The following is a 27,241-nucleotide window of genomic DNA, read 5'->3' as shown; positions in this document are numbered from 1 at the left end:
GGTTGCCAGGGGCTGGGGACAGGGAGGATGGGGGGGATAGATCAATGGGCACAGGGTTTTTCTTCTGAGGAGATAAAAATGTTTTAGAAACAGGTAGTGGTGGTTGCACAACATTATGAAATGTTATGAAGGCCGCTGAATTGTACGCTTTAAAAATGGTTAATTTTTTTTTTTTTTTTTTGCGGTATGTGGGCCTCTCACTGTTGTGGCCTCTCCCGTTGTGGAGCACAGGCTCCGGATGCGCAGGCTCAGTGGCCATGGCTCACAGGCCCAGCTGCTCCGCAGCATGTGGGATCCTCCCAGACCGGGGCACGAACCCGTGTCCCCTGCATCGGCAGGCGGACTCTCAACCACTGCGCCACCAGGGAAGCCCCAAAATGGTTAATTTTATTATGTGAATTTCACCTACAGAAGGAAGGAAGGGAGGAAGGACTCAGAGCTGGAGTAAGGGGCGAGTGTAGGGCCCGTTTCTTTCCCTCTGCCAGTCCCTGATGAAGTTACAGTGACTCCTGGGACTGTGGGGCTGGCTGGGTCTGCTTTGACAGGGGAAAGAGCCTTCCAGGACATCTGGTTCTTCTCCAGGTGCAGGTAAGCTTGGAACACCTGGACACTGGCCCCTATGCACCCGGGCATGGGGCAAGAGCATCACAATCTTCTCAGATGCAGGGACTGGATGGCAGGCTTTCCTGGACGGGGCAGAAGAGGACTGCTCCACACACATCTGTACCGAGAATTGGGTCTTGAAAGCCATAGTGAATAAGTGTGAGTGTTTGTCAGGGCGTGAGGTTGGTGTGTCTAGCTGAGGGGCAATGTGGTCAAAGGGAAACCACCCGAAGTTGTACTGTCCTCAGGTCCTTCTTCTGCCAACAAATGGCTGTATAATCTTAAGCTAGTCACTTCTTGTTTCTCAATGAAAATAAAAGCCACAGCCATTGCTGGTGGGAAAGAGAAATGGCACAGCCGCTCTGGAAGACAGTTTAGCAGTTTCTTACAAAACTAAATATACTCTTTTTAAAAAAAAATTTTGTTTTATTGAAGTATAGTTGATTTACAATGTTGTGTTAGTTTCTGGTATACAGCAAAGTGACTCAGTTATACATATATATAATAGTTTATGGACTTGCCTGGTGGCACAGAGGTTAAGAATCTGCCTGCCAATGCAGGGGACGTGGGTTCGAGTCCTGGTCCGGGAAGATCCCATGTGCCACGGAGCAACTAAGCCCGTGCGCCACAACTACTGAGCCTGTTCTCTAGAGCCCGTGAGCCAAACTACTGAGCCTGTGTGCTGCAACTACTGAAGCCCGTGCACCTAGAGGCCATGCTCCACAACAAGAGAAGCCACTGCAATAAGCCCGCGCACCGCAACGAAGAGCAGCCCCCACTCGCTGCAACTAGAGAAAACCTGTGTGCAGCAATGAAGACCCAATGCAGCCAAAAAAAATTAAGAAAAAAATAGCTTGCATTTGCTAATACCAAACTCACACTCCTTCCCTCCCCCCTCCCCTTTCCCCCTTGGCAACCATCAGTCTGTTCTCTATGTCTGAGTCTGTTTCTGTTTCGTAGATAAGTTCATTTGTGTCATAGTTTAGATTCCACGTGTTAAGTGATATCATATGGTATTTGTCTTTTTCTGACTTAATTCACTTAGTATGATAATCTAGAGGTCCATCCATGTTGCTGCAAATGGCATTACGTCATTCTTTTTATGGCTGAGTAATATATATATACATATATATACACACACACACACACACACACATACCACATCTTCTTTATCCATTCATATGTCAATGGACATTTAGGTTGTTTCCAACACATATGTATCTACCAGTAATTACCTTAAATGTTGATGGACTAAATACTCCAATCAAAAGACATAGTGTCAGACTGGATAAAAAAACAAGAGCCTACATTAAACATACCCTTTATGAACCCACAATGGTGCTCCTAGGTATTTATCCAAGCAAGTTGAAAAGTTATGTCCACACAAAACCCTGTACATGGATGTTTACGGCAGCTGTGTTTATAATTGCCAAAACTTGGAAGCAACCAAGATGTCCTACAGTAGGTGGATGAAGAAAGAAACTGTGGCACATCCAGACAATGGAATATTCTTCAGTGATAAAAAGAAATGAGCGATCAAGCCACAAAAAGACATGGAGGAAACTTGAAAGCATACTGCTAAGTGAAGGAAGTCAGTCTAAAAAGGCTACATACCGTGCAATTCCAACTATATGACATTCTGGAAAAGGCAAAACTATGAAGATAGTAAAAAGATCAGTGGTTGCCGAGCGTTCGGGGGAGGGAGGGATGAATGGGCAGAGCACGGAGGACTTCTAGGGCAGTGAAAGTATTCTGTATATTATAATGGGGGGTAAACGGCATTATACATTTGTCCATAGAGCGTACAACACTGAGAAAGAACCCTAATGTAAACTGGGGACTCTGCGTGTTCATGATGTGTCAGTGTGGGTTCAGGGCCCGTAACCACGCTGGTGGGGGATGTTGGTGGTGGGGAGGCCATGTGTGTGTGTGTGTTGGCGGGGGCCAGAGGGTGTATGGGAACTCTCTGTACTTTCAGTTTTGCTGTGAACCTAAAACTGCTCTAAAAAATTAAGTCCATTTTTAAAAAGGGACCTAAAAACATACAGGCTATCACTGTTGAGTGCTTACTCTGTACCAGCAGAGGACTGAGCACTGCACACCCACTCTGCCTTTAGTCCTCACAACCATCCCCAGGTTACAGATGAGGACGCTCAGGCTCTGAAGGATAGGTGACGTGTCCAAGGGCGCCCAGCTGGTCATTGAAGAGCCACAAGCGACTGTAGCACCTATCCTTGGCCACCTTTCTGCCTCAGTTGACTGTCCAAATGGTGGTGATGATGACAACATCCCCGCCTGCGAGGCTGTGAGCATTAAATGAGCCCTGGGTGAAAAGGTCCTTTGTAGAGGTTTGCACAGAAGTTATTATTTGATTAAGTTGCTGTGTAAAGGGTATGTGTAATAAGCTCTTGGAGAGAAGAGTTCCGTTTAAAGCAAGGGCTTGGCCTTTCTCAGACCTGTGGGGACGGGAGGTGTATAGGTTGTGGAGGTGCCAGGGCTCTCACCTCCTCTCCACGTGCTCGGGGGTCCTGGTGGCGGCCGGGGCCATCCCAACCCACTGCCTGCACATCGAGCCCAGGACCCGGCCCTCAAGCAGCAGTGAGGTAGAGCGCAAAGGAACGGGGGCGACCCCTCCCTATCTTTCACGCTCAGGATGGAGCACAGAGCTGACCCCGAGGGATCTAGCATGGCGCTAGCAACCATTTAAAGCCATTCAAGCCTTTAAATCCCTGTTGGGTCACTCATTAGCTGAGTGAACTTGGATGAGTTACTCAACCTCCCTGAACTTCCATTTTCTCATCTGCAAAATGAGGATAACTCCATAGGGCTATTGGAAGGATTATGTGAGATAATGTACTTAAGGTGACTCAAACCTAATAAGCCCTGCATGATAATTGTGTCATGGTTATGCAGCCATCCTTCCTTATTACGACACGACTGAGGTGGAACCCTGAGAGTGCAAACAGCTCGTTCCAGGCTACACAGCCGGTTTGCGGCAGGCCTGGGCTTCCTCTGCAATCATTTCCACCCCTGCCTTGGTCAGGCCTTTTCTGAGAATCCCTCACAGATCAAACAAATCGATAGCCTGCATTTCACACCCCGGTCAGTAGGCCCCTGCCCCCATTTGGCAATGGAATTAGAAAACCACAGGCTGTTACTTTTTCCCGGCTATGCCACTAGTTTGCAAACTGGGATGATTTCCTTGAGTTCCTCAGTGCTGAGCTCCGCCCCCTTCATCTGAGATGGGCCTCCCTGTGGGCTCCAACAGATCAGCAGATCTCCAAGAACAATATTAGCATTCCAGAGCCCCTGGCCTGCTCATCCTACAGCCACATCAGTATCCAGACACCCACACCTCCAACTCTGCTGAGTGGACCCAGATCATCAGCATTTCTCTGACTTGGTGACACCTTATCCCCTCCTCACAAGTGCTGCCTGACATGCAGGTCTTTTATACAATTAAAGTGAATTAAAAGTATGTAATTCTGCTTGGAACATTTCGCAACAGCCCTGCAGATAATGACAGACACCTCGGCATTGTGAAGCAGAGCTGGGAGCTCTGGCTCCCGTCAAAGCTGGCTCTGATACCCCAAAGCCAGGCATTCGGTGACCAGCAGTCTCTGCCCTGGACAGATCTCCCCGAGGGAGTCTCTGCTACTCTGAAACCCCTGCTTCCTCCCGTCCCCACCTCCCACCATTTCAGAGCCCTCGCACCCCGTAACCACTGCCTCATAAGCCATCACTCCTCCCCCTTCCCTGTGCCACAGGTCCTGCTGACGGGGCCACCCCATGGGCCCAAGGAGCAGGTGTGAGTGGGTGACTGGTTGAGGGTAGGGATAAGGCGCTGTGGAGACCCTGAAGGGGTCCTCGCCTGCCAGGCTGAGCTGGGAGATCCATGGAGGGTCCCCAGGAATGACCACTAGCACTTAGGCTGTTCCAAGCACTTAGCAGACAGTAACCTATGAAGCAGATACTATTATTACCCCTACTTTAGAGATGGGTATATTGAGGCCCAGAGAGGCTAAGTAACTTGTCCAATGCCACACAGCTTGAAACTGGCAGAGCAGAGATGTGGGTCCATCATTTGGGCCAGGGTGCCATTGGAACACAGGAACTGGCTACCCCCTAAGCTAATCCCACCCACCCAATCACCTCTCCCCTCTGCCACTGACAGGTGCCTTCTGTGTTATCTGCAGTTACATCTTCGAGACACGGCTGGGCTCTCTCTGCAAGTAGGACAAGCACACAGGGTGGCTGGCCACGGGTTGAAGGCCCTCTGTCTGCTTTCCCCGCCCACAGACCCAGCCTCACCCCAGCTTGGGAACCCTTTGAGGGTGCTATGATCTGAATGTGTCCCCCCAAAATTCAAATGTTGAAGCCTAACCCCCAAGGTGATGGTATTAGGAAGTGGGGCCTTTGGGAGGTGATTAGGTCATGAGTGGAATGAGCACCCTTGTCAAACCAGCCCCAGAGACACCCCTTGCTTCCTTTCCACCAGGTGAAGACACAGCAAGAAGTCAGCTGCCTGAGACCCTGGGAGGGCCCTCACCTGACCATGCTGGTACCCTGATCCTGGACTTCCGGCCTGCAGAACTGTGAGAAATAATTCCTGATGTTTGTTTATTTATTTATTTATAATTTTGTTCATTTAATTATTTATTTTTTGGCCACGTTTGATTTTCATTGCTGTGAGCGGGCTTTCTCTACTTGCAGCGAGCGGGGGCTGCTCTTCGTTGAGGTGCGTGGGCTTCTCATTGCGGTGGCTTCTCTTGTTGCAGAGCACGGGCTCTAGGCGCGCAGGCTTTAGTAGTTGCGGCACGTGGGCTCAGTAGTTGTGGCTCGTGGGCTCTAGAGCGCAGGCTCAGTAGTTGTGGTGCACGGGCTTAGTTGCTCTGCGGCATGTGGGATCTTCCCGGACCAGGGCTCGAACCTGTGTCCCCTGCATTGGCAGGCGGATTCTTAACCACTGCGCCACCAGGGAAGTCCATTCCTGATGTTTATAAGCCACCCAATCGGTGGTATTTTGTTATAGCAGCCCCAGTGGACTAAGAGAAATGGTGTTGTGCCGTCACCTCGCTGCCAGACCTGGCCGGGTCTGTGGCCAGCTGCCTTGCACACACCATGCAGACCTGGCAGTCAGCCCCCAGGCAGCAGGTCCCAGGTCAGGCCTAGAAGCTACCGCAACCCTAGGAGAGGCTGCCGGAGACCTTGTCCTGCGCCTGCTACTTGCCTTGGGGCTAAGCTTGCAGATGGGGCCGTGTGAGGTGGGTGGGGACTGAGGGAAGGCACTGCCTCTGGCTCTGCCCTACCTGCCCCCTTCCCCAGCTCTCCCTGTCTGCACCAGCAGCACCAAGGCCCTGCCACCTGCTTTCATGCCCTTTCTCATCCAGTCAGACCTTCTCTCGTCTCATCAAAACACACAGCCTCAGTTCACTGACATCTAATGAGGAAATGCCTACACCACCACTCAGCACAGGGCCTGCCCACAGCCAAGCAGCCCAGTCCTGCCTCTGGCCTCTGCTCCATGGCTCCTACACCGCCCGGCAAAGGGCGGCCCCTTTAGGCCCGCTGCCATTGGCAACACTCTTCTGCCTCCTCTCTAGCTGGGAAACTTTTTCTTATCCTTCAGAGCCCAGCAGAAGTGTCACCTCAGGTAGTGTCACCCAGGCAGGCGGGAGCCTCCACGCCAGCTGCCGCTTCTCAGACCATGAAGCGAGAGGACTTGAGGCTGTTGATTTGTTTGACGTCCCTAGACTGAGCTCCCCAAGGATGGGTACTCATCTCTTCTTCTTTCCTTTGGATTACTTAAAAAAAAATCAAATTACACAAGTAGTCTGTGAATATGTGCATACTGTAAAAGAAAAAAGTTAGAACAATACACAAAAAGCCCCGACGCCCTCCCCATGGTTAATAGTTGTGTGAGTTTCTTTCTCTCTCTATAAATTGATTTAGTGTCTTTTTCCATAAGTGAGATTAACCTATAGGTGTTGTTCTGTGGCTCGCTTTTTTCACTTAATCATAGATTATGTGTGTGGTAGGCAGAATAATGGCCCTTCTCCCAAAGATGCACATGTCCTAATCCCCCAAATCTGTGAACACGTGACCTTCCATGGCAAAAGGGACTTTGCAGGTGTGATTAAGTTAGGGATCTTGAGATGAGAAGGTGATCCTGAATCATCTGGGTGGGCGCCATGTAATCGTAGGGTCTTTATAAGAGGGAGGCAGGAGGGTCAGAGAAAGATCGATTGGAACATCTTACCCTGTTGGCTTTAAAGATGAAGGAAGGGGCCCCAGCCAAGAAATGAGGTGGCCTTTAGAAACTGGAAAAGACAAGGAAATGGGTTCTTCCCTAGAGCCTCCAGAAGGAATACAGCCATGCAGACATCTTGATTTTAGTCCAGTGGGATTTCTGACCTACAGAACACTAAGAAAATAAATATGTGTTATCTTAAGCCAGTTCGTTTGGGGGTAATTTTCTACAGCAGCAGTAGGAAACGAATATAGTGGGTATACAGCTGAGATAAACAATAATATTTATGGCAGTAATTAGTATTTATTGAGTATATACCATGTGCCAGATGCTGTTCTAGTGCTTTGGGTGGTATATTAGTATGCTGGGACTGCCATAACAAAATACCACAGACATTTATTTTCCCAGAATTCTGGAGGCTAGACAGCCAAGATCAGGGTGCCCACAGGGTTCATTTCTCCTTCAGCCTCTTTCCTTGGCCACCCTTTTGCTACCTCTTCACATGGTCTTTTCTCTGTGTGCCCATTTCTTTGTCTTTTCCTCTTCTTACAAGGACACCAGTCATATTGGATTAGGGCCAATGGCCTCTTTTTAACGTCATCACCCCTTATATGCCCTAATGGCCTCATTTTAACGTCATCACCCGTTATAGTCCCTGTCTCCAAATAAATTCTGAGGTACCAGGAGGTTAGGGCTCCAACACGTGAATTTGGTGGGGGACACAATTCTACTCATAACATGTGGATTATCTCATTCAGTTTCCACAGTAACCCAGTGAATTAGAAGCATTATTATCACAATTCTACAGATAAGAAAACAGGCACAGAGTGGTTAAGTTACTTCCCCAAATTTACACAGCAAATAAGTAGCAAGGCCACGTCTGGGAATCACCTGTTCATATCCTTTGCCCATTTTTCTATGAGGGAGTTATCTGCTGTTTTAGGTTTGCAGGTGCACGGGTGCTCAGGAAGCATTGAGTAACGAATGAATGAGTGGGAGTAGCTCCCAGGACTCCTAGAAGAACATGGGCCAGGCTGGGCTGAGCCTGAAGGCTGCTTGTACCCACACCTCCCCAGGATGGCAGGAAATGCCTCCAGGGGAAAACCAAGAACCAAGCAGGAGGTGGGTGGCCAGGAGGTGTGGTGGGGGAGGGATGGTGCCACCCTCTGTTCACCAACTGAGCACACTCCTGGGAGGCTTTCTGGACAAGGGGGACGGTCTGGTTTCTCTTAACCCTCAAGGACCTGCGGCAGACAATTTTGTAGCTTGAGGTGTTCCGCAGACAGTGTTGGGATGCTAGAGTCCAATCACTCCACCTGTAGCTCCAGATTCCAGATTTCAGTTACTCAGATGTCCTAAGAGAGCTCCTCTTCGATATGGACAATCCAGGCCAGCTGCAGAGGAGGGATGGCCAGTGATTGGCCAGCTGCTGCTTGGACACGGGTGGCTGACCAACACCCATGGCCGAGGCCAGGCTTGCCTTGACCTGGCAACTCATTCTGGTCACTGTGGCAAAGGAGACAGCTGCCCATGAGGCCCAGGCAGGTCTTTGGCTGGCCGCCCAAATCAATGGGAATGCCCCAGTTACCTCTCGGGGACAGCAGATAAAGATGGCCTCAGGGCACTCGGCCCTCAGAGCATGGAGCTCCAGCAGACCCTTCCCACATCAGACTCTCAGCTGGCTGTGGTCCAGGGGCCACCACACAGCCCACCATCCCTGCTTCTTGACCTCTTCTCTCCACTCCATCCCAGTCTGTAACAGCAGGAGGTAGAGACACTCAGCAACAACTTTATCTTGATCCAGTATGGTACTCATAGAGGGGAATTCAAGGGCCATAGAAGCCAAGAGAGTTCCCATTTCATCATAGGTTCTTGGTGTGAAAAGGTGTTAACTATCACGTAGCCCCACTCTTCCCACTCAGCATTACAGGAGTTGAATTTCCTATACAACATTCCCAGGGCAGAACGATTACCCAGCCTGGAGGGTTCTTCCTTCCATCGGTCCCTCCTTGCACTGTAACCCATCTGCTTGCTGCCTCTTCCACCCGTCATCCCCACAGGAGATGGCCATTCCCTGTTCCTCACGGCTCTTCAGAGATTTGAAGGCGGCAAATGGGTCTCTTCCTCTAAGAGAAGAGTTATGGGTTTCAGCAGGAGGAAAGAGATCCAGCCCTGTCAGTCCCCAGGGAAGGTCTACCCTGAGTTTCAGGCCCACTGCAGAATGGCTTTGCTTTACCAACCTTCGCTATGAACCTGCATGTGGGCGCAGAGCAACAGTGTGGGTGGGTCTCTAGGCCCTTTGGACTGCAGACACATAGCCTTGCTGGCTGGGAAGGCCTCAGCCCACTGTCTGAGTCCCGGAGGCATGTTTCTGGGTCCCTAGGGCCTGGAGATAGGGACACAGCGCCCCACAGAGAGCACTGACCTTGGAATTTGACCTCCCGGCTCCCTGTTGTGGTTTCACCACTTCTGAAGCTTGAGTTTCCGAGCTTTAGTTTCCTCCTCTGTAAAATGGGGAAATATCGTGTTGTTGTGAGGATCAAATGACATCACATATGGGAAAAAGCTTTGTCGACCAAAACATGCTCTGCAAATGAGTAACCGGTTCTAGTGATTAGCAAAGGGGGTGTGGGGCTTGGACTTTCTTCGTTCTGGGCCTTCCTAGGGGGTGAGTGTTGAAGCAGAGTTGGTTTAAAGGGGGCTTTGGACTCCTGCTCAAGCCCTGTGGCTGGTCCTTGGCACCCTGGGGGGCTCCCCACTGCGGGGCTCACAGCCCCCCATCCTGCATGATACCTGCAGGGCTTCTGTGCCCGTGTCTCCAGGAGTGGGTTCTGGCCCAGGTGCCTCAGCCCCGCTTTGGAGACCTGGAGAGAGCGGGTAAGCCTCACAAGGTCAGGGTTTGGGATAGGGGCCAGGTGGGAGGTACAAGGTAGGGCCCCCTGTCTTTCGGTTGGTTCTCCTCTCTTCTCAGGAGACCCCAGGGCTGCCCGCCCAGAGCTGCACATGCATGGCCTTCAATTTAGACAGAGGCTAATTCTAATTCCCCAGTAGAATGGGTTTATTGAGAGAAGCAATGGAGGATTTGGGAGTTGGGGCCCAGCCTGATGACAGTGGAGGAGTATGGAGTAAGGGAGTTGGGGCCCAGCCTGATGACAGTGGAGGAGTATGTCCAACCCATCATTGGACAGATGGGCCCCTGGAGGGGAGGGCTGTCCCAGCCCACTAGTGGGGGGCTAGATTTGCTGTGTTGGGGACTCCTGTGTCCCAAGCCAGGGCTCTTTCCCGGCAGCTTCCTTGGGTCTCTGCAGATTCTGTGCTTCCAGCCTGCGGCCTGTGACTCCGGCCTGTCGTCTGGCAGGCCTGAGCCCCATGAATGGACAGAGATGGCTGCCACCCTCACCCTCCTGGTGTCACAGGAGCAAGAGGCCAGGAGCCTCCACAAATTGCAGCGTGTTGCCACCTGCCTAACCCCAATCCGGTTTATCCTGAATTGGCAGATGCACCAGTGGGACGTACTTCCCAGGCGGGGCCAGGCTGGGCAGCCCCATCCTTCCTCATGCCACAGGCCGCAAATGCGGGCGTGGGGGGGGGCGGGGGGAAGGGGAGACAGGCCTGGATTATCTGGGTGGGGGGCAGGCAGCTTGTTTCAGTGGAGGCACATCCCCACCCCAAGACGGTAGCATCCATTCCAGGGGGCAGCAGCGCTGCTGGCATGGGCGTTTGCCCAGCTGGTGCCAGAGACGGGGCAGGTGCCGGGCTTTGACTGTGGCCTCCCCTCTCTGCCTGCCCATCCGCTCTGCTTGGGCTCCCCAGCTGTAATGCAGAAACAAGTCCCATCCCTTACCTGCCTGGGGGTCACTGAGCCGGAGTGAGGTAATGTCGGCGTGGCTCAGCCCTCCCCTGAGAGAGGCAGCCTCTAATCACAAGTCCACCTGAACTGCCTAGAGCTCTGCTGGGCTCCCTCTGGGGCCCCTGCTGCTTCCTGGCCACCTGGAGACCCGGGAGCTGGGCCAGTGTGCAGGCTGCCCAGGCCCGTCCTAGGCGTGGGAGAGGGAGCTCCCAGCACCCAGCTTTCTGGGCACCCCGGCCCTTGGTCTGGATTAACTCCTCACAGCCGATTGTTCAGGGTTCAAGGAGCCGCCCGCTCCTGGCATTCTGGTTCCACTAAGAGTCTGGGCGGCCAGGCGCGGCCGGGGCCTAATGAGCAGGGTGTGCCCCGAGGAGTTGTTAGGAACAGGGTGACAGCTGTGGGCAGGTCCCCACCCTCGGCCCTCGGGCGGGCCGGCTTGCACAACAGTTACCTGTGCTGCGGACACCACGTGGCATCCTTGCCAAGGGTTTATTTTTAAAAAACAAATACTCAGCTTTGGTAGTAGGGGTGGAGAAGGTTTCTAAATATTTAAAAGACATCATGACAGCACTTTTGAACCCCTAAATCTATTGTATTGGGAAAGATGATGCAAGTTTGTAAAATTGCTCCCAATTACAAACAGGGTAGAACGCCAAACACATACCTAGGTTCTTGTCTCCCTCAGCTCGCCCCTTCCCCATGATTTTAAAAGGAAAAGATTTCTGCAATCACTGGGTGATTGTGGGCAGGTGGGCCTCACACCGCGGCCATCCTCCACACCTCGGTCAGGATGGGCTTCCTACTCTCTGCTCTCTGCAGGCAAACGTAACTGCCTGTTATCCCTTCCTGGGTTGAAAAATGCTGGCAGGAGGGTGGATTCCTGGGCCTGGCTGGTTTTCATGATAGGGCTGTCACCTAAGATCTTCAGCAGCTCATGGAGTTCGGGACCAAATCAGTCCTCCAAGTAACGACCAAGTGGACTCAAGATGCCGTGTGCTTCTGTGTGTCTTCTCTGTCTTCCAGAAGCAGGCCTCCTGCCCGGTAGCAGGAGTTAGTCTGATGGACACATAGGGCCTGTCGAGAAGGGTGCTGAAGTACGTGTGAGTGTGTAAGTGTGTGTATGTGTGTGTGCGCGCACCGGGAGTCTTGCATCCCGGGTCCCGCTGTCAGCTGGGAGGCTTCCAGCTTAGAAATGGGACTGAGGAATCAGAGGGCTCAGTGGGAGAGCTGTGGGGAAGGCAAGGGCAGGTGGGCCTGAGGAGAACACTGCAATGGTAGCAACGTGTTCCGGAAGCTGGGTGGATGCTACTGGGTCTAGCAACATAGGGAGAACTTGGGGACACCAGACTTCCAGTGGGGTGGGGCAGGCTGTTCCTCTAGAATCTCTTTCCAGTATCGTAAGCACTGGGGCCACAGCGAGGGCATCTGCTGCAATTCAGCCAGTCGGCCATCTCCATCATCGAGCAGCCTCGCCGTGCACCGCGGCAGGCTCTGGGGATACCCGGAGATTAGCCGTCTCTGGTCGGCACAGCTCCAGGTCTCACTCTACCCCGGATCTCTCTGCTGAGCCCCAGACCCTGTCGAACTGCCCACCTGACACCCCTCATCCAGTCTTCACAGGGCTGCAGGGGGAACACCATTGCCTCTGCTAGAAACACCGGGGGGATAAAAGAGAATGCAAACCTCGTCTCTGCCCACCCCCATCCCCCCAGTCCCTGTACTCCAGACACAACAGCTCCTTCAGGCTCTGGGACAAGGCAAGCTCATTCTTCCATCCACCTCTGCAGCACACCATAACTGCTATCCGTCCCTCCATTTTTCCAATTTATTTCAGAAAAATTAAGATCTCACCTTCCCTCTTCTGGGGAGCATTCTCAGTCAAGCCCTTAAAATCTGTCTCAGTGGAGGGAGTTTCCATCATCAGCAAGCAAGGGAAGAGGGTCGTTGGAAAGACCTGGAGGTTAATTGTTAGAGCATATGACTGCCATGGGGGTGGGGTCAGAGTAGAACATCTAGAAGTATCTTCAGTCTTACAAATAAGACAGTTCTACACTGTGATGGAGTGAGGTAAGGGGGCAGGAACTATGTCTAATTTAGCAGGAGATGTTGGGCAAGTCCACTCCTCCTTCTGAGCCTCCATGTTCCCATCGACAAAATGGGAATGATGGGTCCCACCTCTCAGGGTGTTAGGAGGACCAAACGATATATACCCCTTATGAACGTTTGTAACACAGACCTGACCCGTAGGAGGTGCCTAATAAGTGCCTGCCAGCTCTTTTTCCCCTTCTCTCAAGGCAGCAGGTACTGCAAAGGCCAAGAGAGTCTAGAGGTGCCCCCAAAGCATTGACATCCCCCAGGGCACTTCTGGGACGATGAGGAGGTAGAGGGGCTAATCCACAGGGACTGTGACAACCGGGCATTAAGAAATTACCAGCACTATGGCCATCATGCTGGTCTCTTAATTAGCCCGAGTTAATGAACAGCATGATTCATGATTTGCTGCTTCTCAACGATGCCCTTTCTGCTTGCCTTCCTCCCACTTGGCCCGACTGTCGCCACCCCCAACCCGCCATCCGCATCACCCGACAGCCACGCAGCAGGCCTAGATGTCAGCCACATGTGGGAGGAGGGGGTCGACGCTCCTCGGCCCCCTGGGCCCCCAGCCTGCCCCTGTCTGGTTCTGGGACCAGCTGAGCCCGAGGGAAGTCCCAGCGGGTGCTGAGGAGCTCTGCGTAGGAAGCCCTGAGTTAGCCTCCCGACGGGGGTGACAGATGACGGACTTGGCCAGGGCCACATAGTGTGTTAGGGGTGGAGCTTAGGCTAGTGCGTTGAGGCCTCTGGTGCAGGGACTCAACACGCTCCCCTCACCTACCTCCTTCCTTTGGCCCTGCCGCACACAACTGAGGCAGGACCTTGTCCTTCTTGTCCGTACAAACCTCCAGGGGACTGGCTGCACCAAGTTCTCAGAAAATGGGTTCATGGAAGAGGTCTCCCAAATCTTCCAGCTCCATCCCTCTCTGTCCTCTGGGGAGCCGAAGCGGGCAGAGACCTAGGATGTTTAAAGGGTCCACCGTGTTCCTCAGCCCTACGGCGGTGCCCACTTACTTGTCCACGGCCGCCCGTACCACCTTCCATGCCCACCGATTTACCTTGCTTCTTTGAGTTCAAGGACCACATAAATATTATGAAATTAACTTGTTTGTGTTTGACTCCTCACGAGTAAGGTTTGTTAGGTTGTACGTGGTAGCATATTTTGTTTGCTTTTTTAAATTGTGGTAAAATACACATTACATAAAATTTACCGTCTTAACCGTTCTAGGTGTACAGTTCAGTAGTGTTAAGTATATTCACATTGTTATGCAACCAATCTCCAGAGTTTTTCATCTTGCAAAACTGAAACTCTAGACCCATTAAACCCAGCTCCGCAGTTCTCCATCTCCCGAGCCTCTGGAAACTGTTTTCTTTGTTTTTTATTGAGGTCTACTCTGCATATAGTGAGATGCATAGATCTTAAGTGTAAAGCCCGATGAGTTCTGACAGATGCATGTATGTGTAACCACGTCTCCAAACAAGATACAGCATCTTTCCATCACCTCACAAACTGGCCTTATTCTCCTTTCCTTTTTCTTTTTTTTTAAAAAAGTTTTATTAACTATAATCATAATCACCATGTTGTACATTAGATCCCCAGAACTTTTCTGTCAATCCCCACCTCCTTCTCTGAAGCAACCAATGTTCTAATTCCTATCATTATAGATTAGTTTTGCTTGTTGTAGAACTTCATATAAATGTCGTCATACTATATGTACTCTCTTGTGCTGGCTAAGTTCTTTTAACATAATATTGTTGAGATTCATCCATATAGCATCTATCGATACAGGCACACCTCAGAGATCTTGCCGTTTCAGTTGCAGACCACTGCAATAAAGCGAATATTGCAGTAAAGCGAGTCACATAATTTTTTTGGTTTCTCAGTGCATATAAAAGTTATGTTTATACTATACTGTAGTTTATTAGGTGTGCAATAGCATTATGTCTAAAAAAATGTACATACCTTAATTAAAGAATACTTTATTGCTAAAAAATGCTACCTATCATCTGACAACACAGGGTTGCCATAAACCTTTAATTTGTAAAAAACAAAATATCTTCAAAGCACAATAAAGTGAAGCACAGTAAAACAAGGCATGCCTGTAGCTTGTTCATTTCTATTGCTGAGTAGTATTCCAGTGTACAAAAATACCACAATTTGTTCATTTATCCACGTATGGATGGATGTTTGCTTGTTTCCAGTTCTTGTTGTTACGGGTAAAACTGCTGTGTACATTTTTTTTTTTTTTTTTTTTTGGCGGTACGCGGGCCTCTCACTGTTGTGGCCTCTCCCGTTGCGGAGCACAGGCTCCGGACGCGCAGGCTCAGCGGCCATGGCTCACGGGCCCAGCCGCTCCGCGGCCTGTGGGATCTTCCCGGACCGGGGCACGAACCCGCGTCCCCTGCATCGGCAGGTGGACTCTCAACCACTGCGCCACCAGGGAAGCCCTGCTGTGAACATTTTTGGACACGTGTTTTGGTGACTATAATGTTTTCATTTCTTTCTGGTAAATGCTTGGGAATGGAACTGGTGAATCATAGGGCAGGTGTATGTTTAAATTTATAAGAAACTGTCAGTTTTCCAAAATGGTCAGACCATTTTACACCCCCGCTAACAATGTCTGAGTCCCAGCTGCTCCCCGTCCTCGCCAGCATTTGGAATTGCTGGTCTTTTTCAGTTGAGCTCTTCCAGTAGGTGTAAAATGTGGCCGCACAGAGGTTTTATTTGCGTCTCCTGATTAACGCAATGATGTTGAGCAATCTTTATTTGTTTATTGGCCAATCTTCTTTTGTGACATGTCTGGTCAAGTCTTTTGCTCTCTTTTATTTATTTACCTATCTCTTTATTTGGGGGAGTCCTTTTTATTATTGCTCTGTTGATATTCTCTATATGTGCTGGATACCAGAACTTTGTCAGATATATGTTTGGTGAATATTTCTTTGTAGACTGGCTTGCCAATTTTTGTAACAATGTCTCTTGATTTTTAAAAAATCTTGATGAGGTCCGATTTATAAATCTTTCTTTCAAACAATGTTTTGTGCTTTTTGTGACCTGTTTAAGAAAACTGCCTTCTGCAAGATCATGAAAATTTTCTCCTCTGTTTTCTTTCAGAAGCTTTATAGCTTTAGCTTATCTGTTTAGGTCTATAATCCATCTCAAAATAATTTTTGAGTATGATGTGAGGTAAGGGTTAATGCTCATTTTTTTTAATATATGAATATCCAGTTGTTCTAGCACCGTGTAAAATGAAAGACTTTCCTTCCCCATTGAATTACCTTGGTGTCTTTGCTGATTTGCTAATAATCAGTTGACCACATGTGTGTGGATACATTGGGTTGGCCAAAAGTTCGTTCGGGTTTTTCCATAAGATGTTACAAAAATCCGAATGAGGGCTTCCCTGGTTGCGCAGTGGTTTAGAGTCTACCTGCCGATGCAGGGGATACGGGTTCGTGCCCCGGTCCGGGAGGATCCCGTGAGCCGTGGCCGCTGGGCCTGTGCGTCCGGAGCCTGTGCTCCGTGATGGGAGAGGCCGCAGCGCAGCGGTGAGAGGCCTGCGTACCGCAAAAAAAAAAAAAAAAAAAAAAAATCCGAATGAACTTTTTGGCGAACTCAATACTTCTAGACTCTGTTCCCTCGATTCCATTGTCTATTCTTATGTCAATACCCACCGTCCTGATTACTAGAGCTTTATAGCAAGTCCTAAACTAGGTAGTGAGAATCCTCCATGAGGTAGCACAGTTTTGAAATACCAACAATTCCCTCCAGTATTTATTCTCTGCCCTTTTCACCACTCGGGCAGTTCTGTGCTGATTGCCGAGGGGAAGTAAGCACAAGCTCAAGAGCAAGATGCAGGGCAGACACAAAAGGGAGATTTCCTGCTTTGGTTTTGAAAGCCCAAGTCCTCAGAGGAATAGAGACGTAACATTTGGGGAACACAACGTGATAAAGAGTAGCCCGCCCCTCAGCTTCTAGTCAACAACACTTCTAAGACAAGATAACCCACCCTAGGACGGGTGGAAGGAATTAGAGCAACCATGCACCCCTATGTCGGGGTTAGGATCTCAGGGAGGCAGGGGAACCCTTGCAGAACCTCCCCTGTCTCTGACGGTCCAGGGCAGCAGAATGAATCCTGGACCCTCACTGTGGCCCTGGGGAAGAGCTGTGTCCTGAATAGGCTGTGGATCAGCACAGCAGCCATCCCGACAGAGGGATGGAAATGTACCCCGGTGCTTTGGTTCCCTGTAAACCTCCCAGAAGATCTGCCCTGACCCTAAGAAAAGGGGGAAAGGATCATGAATTGACTGTGATTAATGTCCTGCTACTCTGGTAGCAAGGGGTTTCAGCTGAGTTATAGGGAAGGAAAGAAAGATCCTAAAACACCTGAGTTTATTGCTTACGATTTATTCTGCTTTATATGGAACTTCTAACAAACTACATTTAAATGACTGAGGCTAATGATAGTAAACAGTGAAGATGGGGGAGAGGAGCCCTCCTTTCCGCTGGGAGAAGTGCTGGTGGGGAGGAATCAGGGGGCTCCCCGGCCAGGCCGTTTTCCTGCCTCACTAATGTTTCAGCCCCTGCGTTTTGGATCTCAAAATGCCATCAAACAATTGATCCTCCTAACATGTTCTTCTGCGATCTAGTCCCTCTGTCCCGAAACACCTTCATAAAGTCCTTCCGCTTAATGCATCCCTCTTGTCTTCAGCAATTCAAAGGACATCATGCTGGGTCCCAGCTGACACCTCAAGATCCTCATGGAGCGAAGCTTGGAGGTGAGCCCCGTTTCCTACACGGAGGGACTGTCTGGGGAGCTGAGACTCAGAGTGAGGGCACTGTCTTTTCCTGGTTGCAGAGAATGTTGAGGTAGGGCTGCCTCATGCTTCCCAGCCCTGGTGTTATTTTCCATGCCATCTGTGTCCTGACTACACCCACTGTAGGTATGGAGAAACTGATGCTTCAGCTCTGTGTATTAAGTGCAGGACAATCTAGTTTGCATGTTGTTTTGCTTATCCAAGCATGTAAAATAAACACTTCAAAACACATTGAATTAATACCTCCCTTTGCTGGGATCTCGTTTCCACCAAATGTTCAGAAATGGGACACGTGGAAAATGGAAAACAGACCAAAACTATTTGCTCAACTGGCACTGTGGATTAGGGTGGACAGGAGCGTATAAACACACACACCCGCTCCACATACGCACCCTGCAGGTTGAGCCCTGGATTAGGGCCCTTTCAAAGCAGCCAAGGCTGGGCTGCCAAGTTCAGGGTTGCCCCGGGCCTGGCTGTGCTGGGGTGAGGCCAGGGGTGCTTGGGTCAGAGAAATGCAGTGTCCTGGAGCTCACTGAGAGGCCCTGCACCCACTGCCCAGAAAGGGGTGTGGGCCGTCACCTCCTGCTGAGAAGGCCATGGGCACCCAGGGGTTGGCAGAAGGGAGAAGGGGTAAAAGGCCTTCTAGCTCATTGCTGAGTAAAGTCTAGCTCCTGTCCAGGGTCCTGTGGCCCCTTCCCCCAGCAGGACTCCTGGCGCATGTCTAAGTGGCCCTGCTCGAGGGAGTATTGAACTCATTCACCCTCCCAGCAGTTGACGCTCATGGGCCTCTTACTCATCCCGAAGTCATCAGTCATGCTTCCAGGAGTATGAGTAATTCAGGGAGGGAGGGGGAAGGGGAGAGGACTCACACTTGTACAGGGGTGGGGGTGGGGATGATGTTGAAGAGGCAATGTGGCCCAGAATGAGCCCTCATCTCTCATATTCCAGAGCTGGAAATGCTCCTCTTTTTGAGAAGTAATGCATCCTTAATCTGCTGCAAAGTGGGGTGTGTGTGTGTGTGTGTGTGTGTGTGTGTGTGTGTGTGTGTGTGTGTGTGTGTGTGTAGAATGCTGGCAGTTTAAGGAAACTGGAAACCAAAGCAACAAGGACTTCTCCCTTCATCCCTAGGCAGCTGGGGAAGTGTGGTAGCCCAGAGATGCCAATAGGGTACCTTTTAGACTTGTTGATAAAATATGAACTCGATTTTTTCTAACACATTATCCCATTTGTCTCTCTGAGGGGAACTGAAGCTCAGAGAGGTCATGTGAATTGCCCACCACTGGGAACTATCAGAGCTGGCATTAGAACCCAGGTCCCTAGACTAGTCCAGCACCTACGTCTCTGGACTGTGAGGTCTGGTCTTTGCCAGCCTCTGGACTTGTTTTCTCTGCCAGACCAGCTCTCCACAGCTGGGCTCAGCCCGGACCCGACAGCCATCCCCACCCTTGCCTACGTCACATTCTCCCAGAGGTCCCGGCAGTGGGTGCTCCCGGTGAAGTTCAAGTTCAGATTCTTTTTGCCTCTTCCTGCTCTGGGGCTTGGCTGCCTTCAGGGTAGAATATTTTCTGAGGTAGTAACAGGTGGAAAAGCCAGGAGACCACATGTAGGATGGAGAGTTGGTGAGCCAATCAGCCCAGACTATAAGAGGTGACCAAGGAAGGGTTCTTCCGGCCCAAACGGTGGTCAGGCATTTGGGCTGTGGATTGGCTGAGGAAGCTGACATCTTAACCCTGTACCTGAGTTTCTTATGTTTCCCGGCACGCTCCTCCCCAGAGAACGGATGGAATACATCCTTAATTCCCTGGAAGCGGAAACCCTGCAGGAAATACACCTGGAAAGGGAACTCCCCCTTGGTGAGCACCTACTATGTTCCCGGACATTGTGCTATGTTTTACACGTATTATCTTTTTGGATCTTCACAAAAACTCCCTGTGAGGCAGGCAGTATGATCCTCATTATACGGGTGAGAAACTGAGGGTTCAGAGCTTATGTAACTTGGGCTACATCACCCAACTAGTAAGCGAAAGAGGCAAAATTTGAATCCGGATCTGACAGCTCAGTGCCTAGTCTATCGAGTCATCCTGCCTTAGAAAGGCTACAACAGCTCAGGAAATATATTCTAAACCACCTCATCTCAGGGCCTAACCTCAGATCGAGATCAAAGAAAAAGCCGTTGTCACAGGATAATGACTTCTTGAGATCAGAGCCTCTTATCAGCGGAATTGTGTCCCCCCAAATTCATATGTTGAATCCCTAACATGATTGAATTTGGAGACAGGGTCTTTAAATAGGTAATTAAGTTAAAATGAGGTCATACGGGTGGGCTCTAATCCAATGTGACCGGTGTCCTTCTAAGAAGAGGAGATCGGGACACAGACACACACAGAGGGCAGACCATGTGAAGACACAGGGAGAAAGCGGCTGTCTGCAAGCCAAGGCGAGAGGGTTCAGAAGAAACTAGCCTGAAGACCCCTTGATCTTGGCCTTCCTGCCTCCAGAATTGTGAGAAAATAAATTTCTGTTTAAGCCACCCCGTCTGTAATACTTTGTTATGGCAGCTCTAAGGAATTAATTCAGAGCCCCTTTTAAAGATCATCTCTGCGTTCCGCACACAGTAGGCACAGAATCCATGTTTGTGGATGGGCAGAAAGAAGGCAAATGCCTCTCCAGTAGGCAGAGAGGATTCAAATTTTGACTTTTGCAACCGGCATCTGTCCTTCTGTTGAAACTTCCTGTTTCTGAGGAACAGAGATTTTTACAGATCCCAGAGGGCATCCAGTAAGCCCAGCAGGGATTACCAAATAATTCTGGTTTTGATGAGCTCAGTGAGTATGAATCAGAAGCAGACAGAGTAGCGTTTCCCTTGAAATAGACCCAAGATTACATTTTAGAGGGAAAAGCAAAAACATGTTTGGGAATTTATCGCCAGCCAGGAAAGATGGACAGTGTTGGGACCCTAGGCCAGGTGGAAAAGGTCTTTCCTTCCTTCTGTGCAGAACAGGAACCACCATGGGCTTGGGCGAGGTCTGATGTTGCTATTGGTCACGCCGGGGCCTGTCCTCGTGGTTCTCACCCAAGTCTCCTATTTGAAAAAGGCAATTCTGGGGTGAGGGTCCCTCCTGGGAGCCCTAGTCATCTTGGTGGGCCGTGGCCTACAGGATGACCTGGCTCCAGCTCCCCCAGGAGGGAGTCCTGGTAGCTTCCCCAGAGATGTAGAGGTTTGGGACAGGGAGAGAGTATGGGGTCCACACAGCTAGGACCCCTCAGCCCCTGACTCAGGGAACCAGGGCTCCAGGTCCTATGATGGGACAAGATGGGGCATGGGTGAGAAGGTCGAGCCAGGGTGGGCCACACATCGTGGTGAAGCCTGGCTGTTTTTTCAAGAGAATGCCATGAAACTGGCCGTGGCTGAGGAAGAGCTGTGAAAAATCATGGAAAGTGAGTTCAAGCAGGAGGTCCTAGGGAGGCCTAGGGATGGTAGAGTTTGGAAGCAGTTAAGAGCTTAGACAACCTGGCTTCTGATCTTGGCTCTGCCATTTATTGGCTGTGTGATGTGGGCAAGCTCCAATGCCTACATCACCTCAGCCTTTATATCCGTCCACTGGGGAAATCGATCTACCTCCGAGGATCACTGGACGGTGGCATGGGGCGATGTGTGATGAGACCTCCAGTGCGGGCCAGACTCCCGTAAGAGCTCCATACTGGGGCCAGTCTCTCTCTGAGCGAGCTGGTCACCCAGCTGTCAGAGTCACTTGCCCACATTAGACGAAGGGTCTCCTCTCCCAGGTGGGGATCTGACCATGCTCTCCTGGGTTTATACCTTCGGGGGGCCTCACTGCCTGGAAAGAGCATCTCAGCTCCTTCAGGATCGGCTCTCCTTAGCTCTTCAACCTCATTTCTTGCCACCTTCTCCTGCACCCTCTCAGGATCCTCTTACAGTTCCCCAAATCTCCCTCCACCCTGAAACCTCCGTGCCTTCTAGCACGATGCTCCTTCCTCTGCCTGAAACTCCCCTCCCCCGCCTCCATCGGGCGTCTGCCTACTCCTCCCACAGCACGTATCACAGAGTCCCCTCCCCACCCTCTCCTTCCCTCCTGGGGGGCAGTCTTCCCTGCCACTCCCTCTGAATGGCACCAAGCCCCCTGGCCTCCTGCCCCATCTCCCTCTGCCCCCGGCACACCTACGCTCTGCAGTGGAACTGTCTTTCCCTTCTAGGCCACAAGCTCCCTGTGTCTTGTCAGTTCTCTCTCCCTCCCCTGTGCCTAGTCCAGTGCTTGAAACACGGTAACAGCTCAATAAACATGTGCTGAAAGACTTGATGACTTGCTAAATGAATGGCTTCTCCGGGATATGGGGGCAAGTCTCATAAATGAGTCACCATGCCCCCTCCCACTGACCCAGGTGAAACAGTCCTTGTGATGACATCACTAGTTGCCCCTGATTCTCAGAATCACCCATGCCTTCTTCTTTCTTCTCCTTTTGGTCCTATTCGCTTTTCATCTCCCTCTTCCTCCTTCCTTTCCTTCCTCCCCTGGGGGCAGCACATCTAAATAAGGTGATGCTCCCCCTGCGGCTGGCCGGGTACAGCCATGATTTTCACCCAGTTACACTCTTGGATAATGGTGAGATAGAATCCTGAGATCCATCCCCAGGTGAGAAGGTGGGACAGATATGAGTCCTGTGGTGCACCTCGCGTTGGACACACACAGAGACCCTGCAGCAAATGTGGGACCCTGGTGTCCTTGAGTTAACCGAGTAGGAACCTGAAAGGCGTGGGTGGGGGAAGGAGGAAGGTGTTTGATGAGACCTGGGCCAAGGAGAATGGGCACGGTGTGTGGGAACCTGGCAGGTTTGGGACCCTGAAAGCCTCCACATTCAACACTGATTCTGGTGTGGGTGGCGAGGGGGCACCACCCTCACGCATACACTCATGGCTGGCTGCCTGTGGTCCCTTGGGGAGGGCAGTTGTCCTTCCCCAACCCAACTCAGATGAGTAGGCAGGAGCCCAGAGGTGACCGCTCCAGCCCTGACCCCCAGCCAACCCCAGGGTACACCCTCGCTCCTTTTCTCTCATCTTCCCTCCTTTTCCCCAAGACTCCCCTCAACTTCATTAAATGTCTTGGAGGTGTTTCTGGCCTAAGTTATGAGGACTAGGCTTTCAGAGTGTGCCTCGAGATCACTGCCATCTTCCAGTTGTATACTTTTCCATGAGAATGAAAAACTAAATTAGTACCTGCTTCTGGAAAACCGATGTTTATGGGACCATGAAGGAGAAGATGGGATATTTGTGACTCTTAAAACAGAAGACCACAAATATCTGAATAGAAGGCAGCTTCTGAGGCTGGAGAAAAATAATATTATAATGAATAAGAGGACCTGCTACTTCATGTATCTGGTGGAAAATGTATGGCATGAACTGACCTCAAAAAGTTGGTTTGTAAATAAGTGAAAGTAAACGGACCCAAGGAGAGATAAATCAAAGGGTACTTCTTGGGAGGGTTTTATGGGGCAGAGGGGCACCAGCTGGCCACACATCTCTAGCCCCACGCTTCTCACACTTCTCCAGTCATCTCCTTGTCTGTCTCCTCACTGGCTGGTGAGCCCTATATAAGGCTTTACAGGCCCAGTGTCTTTATATAGCATCTCTCTCTCAATCCCTAGCGCCAGGCACAGAACCTGGCACACTAGGTAGGGTGATGCATATCATTGATCATCCAAACCGGGACACTTCAAGAGTGAAAGGAGGCTATTACTCATTACGTCAGGACAACAGTTATAATCTGGGACTCATGCATGAACGAACAAATGAACGAACGAATGAAAGATTCTTTAAGAGGTTGAGGCTGTTGGCACTAAGGCAGCCATGATGTCACTGTCAAATAGGAAATTCCTCTACACGCACCATGTGCCCCATTACACGTTTTATGGTCCATCTTTGTTCTCTTGCAGACGAGGACTCCTGTTGCAGGAGGAAAGCTGGGCTGGGACTGAAAGGCCCGGCCGGCGCTGCTCAGAGACTCCTCCACCGTGGGCACTGCCTGCTTGGGTACCAGGCACTGAGCTAGGCGCTCTGTGTTCTTACCACGTTTATTCCTCCCACCACCCTTGCGAAATAGACGCTCTTATAACCTTTTCTAGGTGAGTGAACCGAGGCTTAGTGAAGTTAAACAACGTGCCCAACGTCACACAGCTACCGATATCAGAGCCGCAACCCGGGGCCGAGCCTGCTGGATGCCGGCGCGTGCGGTTCTAACAGGCCTCAACCCAGCTTCTGTGCGGCCTGCTCTCTCCTGCTTGGCGCCCGGTGACATCAGGTTCACCTGCTGGAGAGGAGTCACGGGGGCTGGGGGCTGGGGAACAGATGGGAACAGAGAGTTTGCCTCCCTGGAGGCCAATCCTGTGTCCAGTTGTGGGGTGGACAGGGCAGTGGCCAGGTCAGGACGGCGGGCAGCGGGCTCTTCATGGGCAGCAAGCCTTTTGGGCTCTCCACAGGAGAGGATGCCCAGACCCCAGTGTTGCGTCTGAGTCCACGTGGCCGGGGTCCCTTCTACATCCTACCTCCTGCCCTCCCCACCCACCTTCACCCCTCCGGGGCTGTGAGGCTTCCTTGGACCCGGCCTGGCTATCATTCCAGAACGGCCATCTGAGGCCCAGCCACAAACCATCGGGAGAGCAGGCCCAGGGGCCTGAGGTCTCCAGCAAGGGTGGGCCATAGGGTGGGCCATGCCACGCCCAAGGGCCCGGGGGTGGGGTGAGAGGCTGGCAGGGGCCTGTCCAGGCTGAAATGGAGGAGGGGAGGTAGTGCCAGGACCCGTCTTCCCTTGTAGGCACTGCTCTGGCACCCTGCTGGCTGGATGCGGGGGTGGGGGGGTGGGGGGAGGCGGGCCAGGCTGGGTGTAGGCCAGGAAAGGGCTCAGCTAGGGCTCTGCTGAGCACTGGTTCCCCACCTGCCGGCCTCTGCCTGCGACTCTCCTCAGACAGGCCTTGTCCCCTGGCAGCCAACCGGGCCCCAGCCTGGGGACTTGGCCGGCCAAGTACAGCTAACTGGCGCCCTCTAGTGTCTGCCTCTCTCAGTCCAGTTGCCCCTCTTGGGAACAAGGCACATCACACACAACTCCCCTGAGCCAGTCCCCGGGCCAGGCCCCCCACAAACCTATCATGTATCTTCCAAACCAGGACGCCTCTGAGAGTGAGAGGGGGCTCTGCGGACAATGAGGCTAGGACAACAGACATAAAATGGGACTGTCCCAGGCAAGTCGGGGCGTCTGATCACCCCACCCAGTTCAGAAGCACACCCTCCCCGTCGTGGCCGCCAGAACCATCTCTGGGAGGCTCCCATTAAGGAAATGAGAACCCCGTTAGCACACGGCATGGGAGAGTAGGTGATCAAGAAACGTGCGATCAATAAACAAGTACCAGCTACACGTGGTGGTGGTAATCGCCTGTTTGCTCTAGCTCTGGGGGCCCTGTTGCAGCCGGGCGTCGGGGAAGCGGCATCTAAATCTCCTTGTGAAGCAGGAAGGAGGACTCTGGCTCTGGAGCCTGGCACGCAGCAGGAGCGCGGGCCTTGGGGCCGATAGAGCAGACCCACACATCGGCCAGTGATTAACCGAGACGTCCCCCTCCGGCCATTTTGGATCTTGCTGCGGCGTCTGGAAAGAAAAGCACCCCTCCAGCAAGAGGACGACATTTTGACACGGCGCCTCTTCCCGCTGGTTTTCAGGTGGGTCCTCAGTCTCCCCGTCTGTCCCTCCTTGCGCATGCGTTCGCGATGACCTCTACTCTGCTGCTCGCTCCGTGCCCTCCTTGACAAACACAGGCCAGTGGGTGGGCCGCCACCGTCCCCGACCCACCCGTCCCCCTCCATTTCCTCATCACTGCCTCGTGGTTTCTGGGGAAGGCCTCAGGGACTTGTGATAACTGCTGGCTCCCCGGGGCTCCCTGATGTGGGCTGATGCAATGCGGCCGGCATCTGTGACCCCTGCACCAGGTGGGACCCAGCGCAGGGAACCAGGATGGGAGCAAAGGATTTCCACAGGTGGGGGTGAGGGGAGGGCCCGAGCGGGCTCAGCTTGGAGAATTCCAGGGCGAGGGCTCTGGGGGGGCTCTGTGTGTGTGTGTATGATTTGAAGAGACATATAAGTGACTTCGGTGAAGTCAGGCGGATTTGGGGGCTGGCCAGACGCCATGCTGGAGAGTTCCTTGGCATAGGGATGATGGGCCAGGTCTGGTGCCTTGTGTGGGAAAGGGAAGAAAGCTTTAAGCTGGTTTTTGTATTCCTCAAACCAGTTTGCCCACATCCTTGCCATCTGTGCCCCATGAAGGACCTGTTTGCAGCTGGGCATGTCTGGACCTGAGGGGCAGAGCGCCTATGTGAGGCCAGTGGTCTCTCCAGCCTCTCACCCAGCGGTCCCAGCCACTGCTGGAGTGGAGGGAGCATCTGGCTCTGCCTGCTGTCCTCCTGCTCCTCACTCATCCTCCCCCAGTCCTCCCCTCCCCCACCCCATCCCCTCCTCACTCATCCTCCCCCAGTCCTCCCCTCCCCCACCCCATCCCCTCCTCACTCATCCTCCCCCAGTCCTCCCCCTCCCCCACCCCATCCCCTCCTCACTCATCCTCCCAGTCGCAGCAGTCTCTGCGCCTTTTCTATCCTCGGGGCCCTGGCTCTAACATAAGGCTTCCTTCTCCAGACCACCTGCAGGGCTTTGCACAACCAGCAACACACAAGCATTGGGTCTGGAGCAAAAAACCCTGAGTTTTTAGGAGATTGGGATTGACATATATACACTAATATGTATAAAATGGATAACTAATAAGAACCTGCTGTATAAAAAAAATAAATAAAATAAAATTCAAAAAAAACAAAAACCCTGGGTTTGAGATCAGGCTCTGCCATTTACCAGCTGTGTGGCCTCGGGCAAGCTAAACTCTTGGAACCTCAGTTATCTCATCTGTAAACTGGGGATAATAATACTTGATGGTCCTTATCTCATGGGGCTGTCATGAGAATCAAATGCATCCTGCACGTGCAAACGCTTTGCAAAGGCCTCCACCAATGGGAGGGAGTATTGTCGCTGTTTTCATACCACACTCAACCCGAACAGAACACTCACCCAAGACTGGAAACATGTTCTGAGGGCTGCTGCTTTACTCATATGGTCACTGTCTGGTGAGCTCACTGTGTGCCAGGCCCTGTTCTAGGGACATGGGCTACACAAGCAAATATGAACCCCCGCCAACCTAAAGCTTACATTCTAGGCGGGGGGGCTCCCCACACCCCAATCTGCTCAGCTCACACTCTGGCCTTTCTCCTGCATCTGCAGACCTAGCCTGAGAAGGCAGACAGCATCGATCAGGCTGCTAGGGATTCTCTTCCTAAGTACCTCGCAGTCACCTGATGGCCTGGCAGAAGCCCTTGGGTGGGAAAACAAGGTCATTCTGATACTTGCTGGAACACTCAGAGCATTGTAGCAAGAAGAGAGCACGGTCATTAAGTCTAATCGCCCATTTTACAGATGAGGAAATTGGGGTCCAGAAAGGTTTAACTGCCTCACCCTCGGTTATGCAGCTGGTCACACAGTTATTCATTTGATCAACAAACATTTATTGAGCTCCTACTCTGTGCCTCCCACTGG

The 27,241-nt window shown here is 51.6% G+C and overlaps 1 protein-coding gene and 1 long non-coding RNA gene across 9 annotated transcripts in view; one reads left to right on the top strand and one right to left on the bottom strand.

Moving 5' to 3' along the window:
• PLB1 (phospholipase B1) overlaps nucleotides 1-27,241 on the top strand; it is a 201,765-nt gene that overhangs the window by 8,136 nt on the left and 166,388 nt on the right. The window contains exons 2-5 of one of the 5 annotated variants that reach the window (XM_033838805.2): nucleotides 5,102-5,198; nucleotides 17,501-17,567; nucleotides 23,556-23,744; nucleotides 25,125-25,329. The gene's annotated coding sequence lies outside the window, so the exon portion shown is untranslated. Of the gene's footprint in view, nucleotides 1-5,101; nucleotides 5,199-15,103; nucleotides 15,274-17,500; nucleotides 17,568-23,555; nucleotides 23,745-24,510; nucleotides 25,330-27,241 lie in introns of those variants that run through there. The other 4 variants (XM_073791479.1, XM_033838804.2, XR_004521853.2 and 1 more) reach the window with 4 other exon arrangements.
• LOC109551177 (uncharacterized) lies at nucleotides 5,219-11,123 on the bottom strand. Of its 4 annotated transcripts, none has more exons than XR_002177888.3 (4): nucleotides 10,698-11,123; nucleotides 9,279-9,357; nucleotides 8,442-8,979; nucleotides 5,219-7,027 (listed from the first exon to the last, which is right to left on the bottom strand). It is a non-coding gene; the product is annotated as an uncharacterized lncRNA (long non-coding RNA). The 4 variants fall into 4 exon arrangements; XR_002177886.3 differs by having other exon boundaries at nucleotides 5,219-6,407; nucleotides 6,863-8,979; nucleotides 10,698-11,118; XR_002177887.3 differs by having other exon boundaries at nucleotides 5,219-8,606; nucleotides 8,827-8,979; nucleotides 10,698-11,117.

This window comes from Tursiops truncatus, chromosome 14 (assembly GCF_011762595.2).
Source record: "Tursiops truncatus isolate mTurTru1 chromosome 14, mTurTru1.mat.Y, whole genome shotgun sequence".
Classification (NCBI taxonomy): Eukaryota; Metazoa; Chordata; class Mammalia; order Artiodactyla; family Delphinidae; genus Tursiops; species Tursiops truncatus.
The sequence above is the reverse complement of the archived record's forward strand: the minus strand, read 5'-3'. Positions and strand labels throughout refer to the sequence as shown.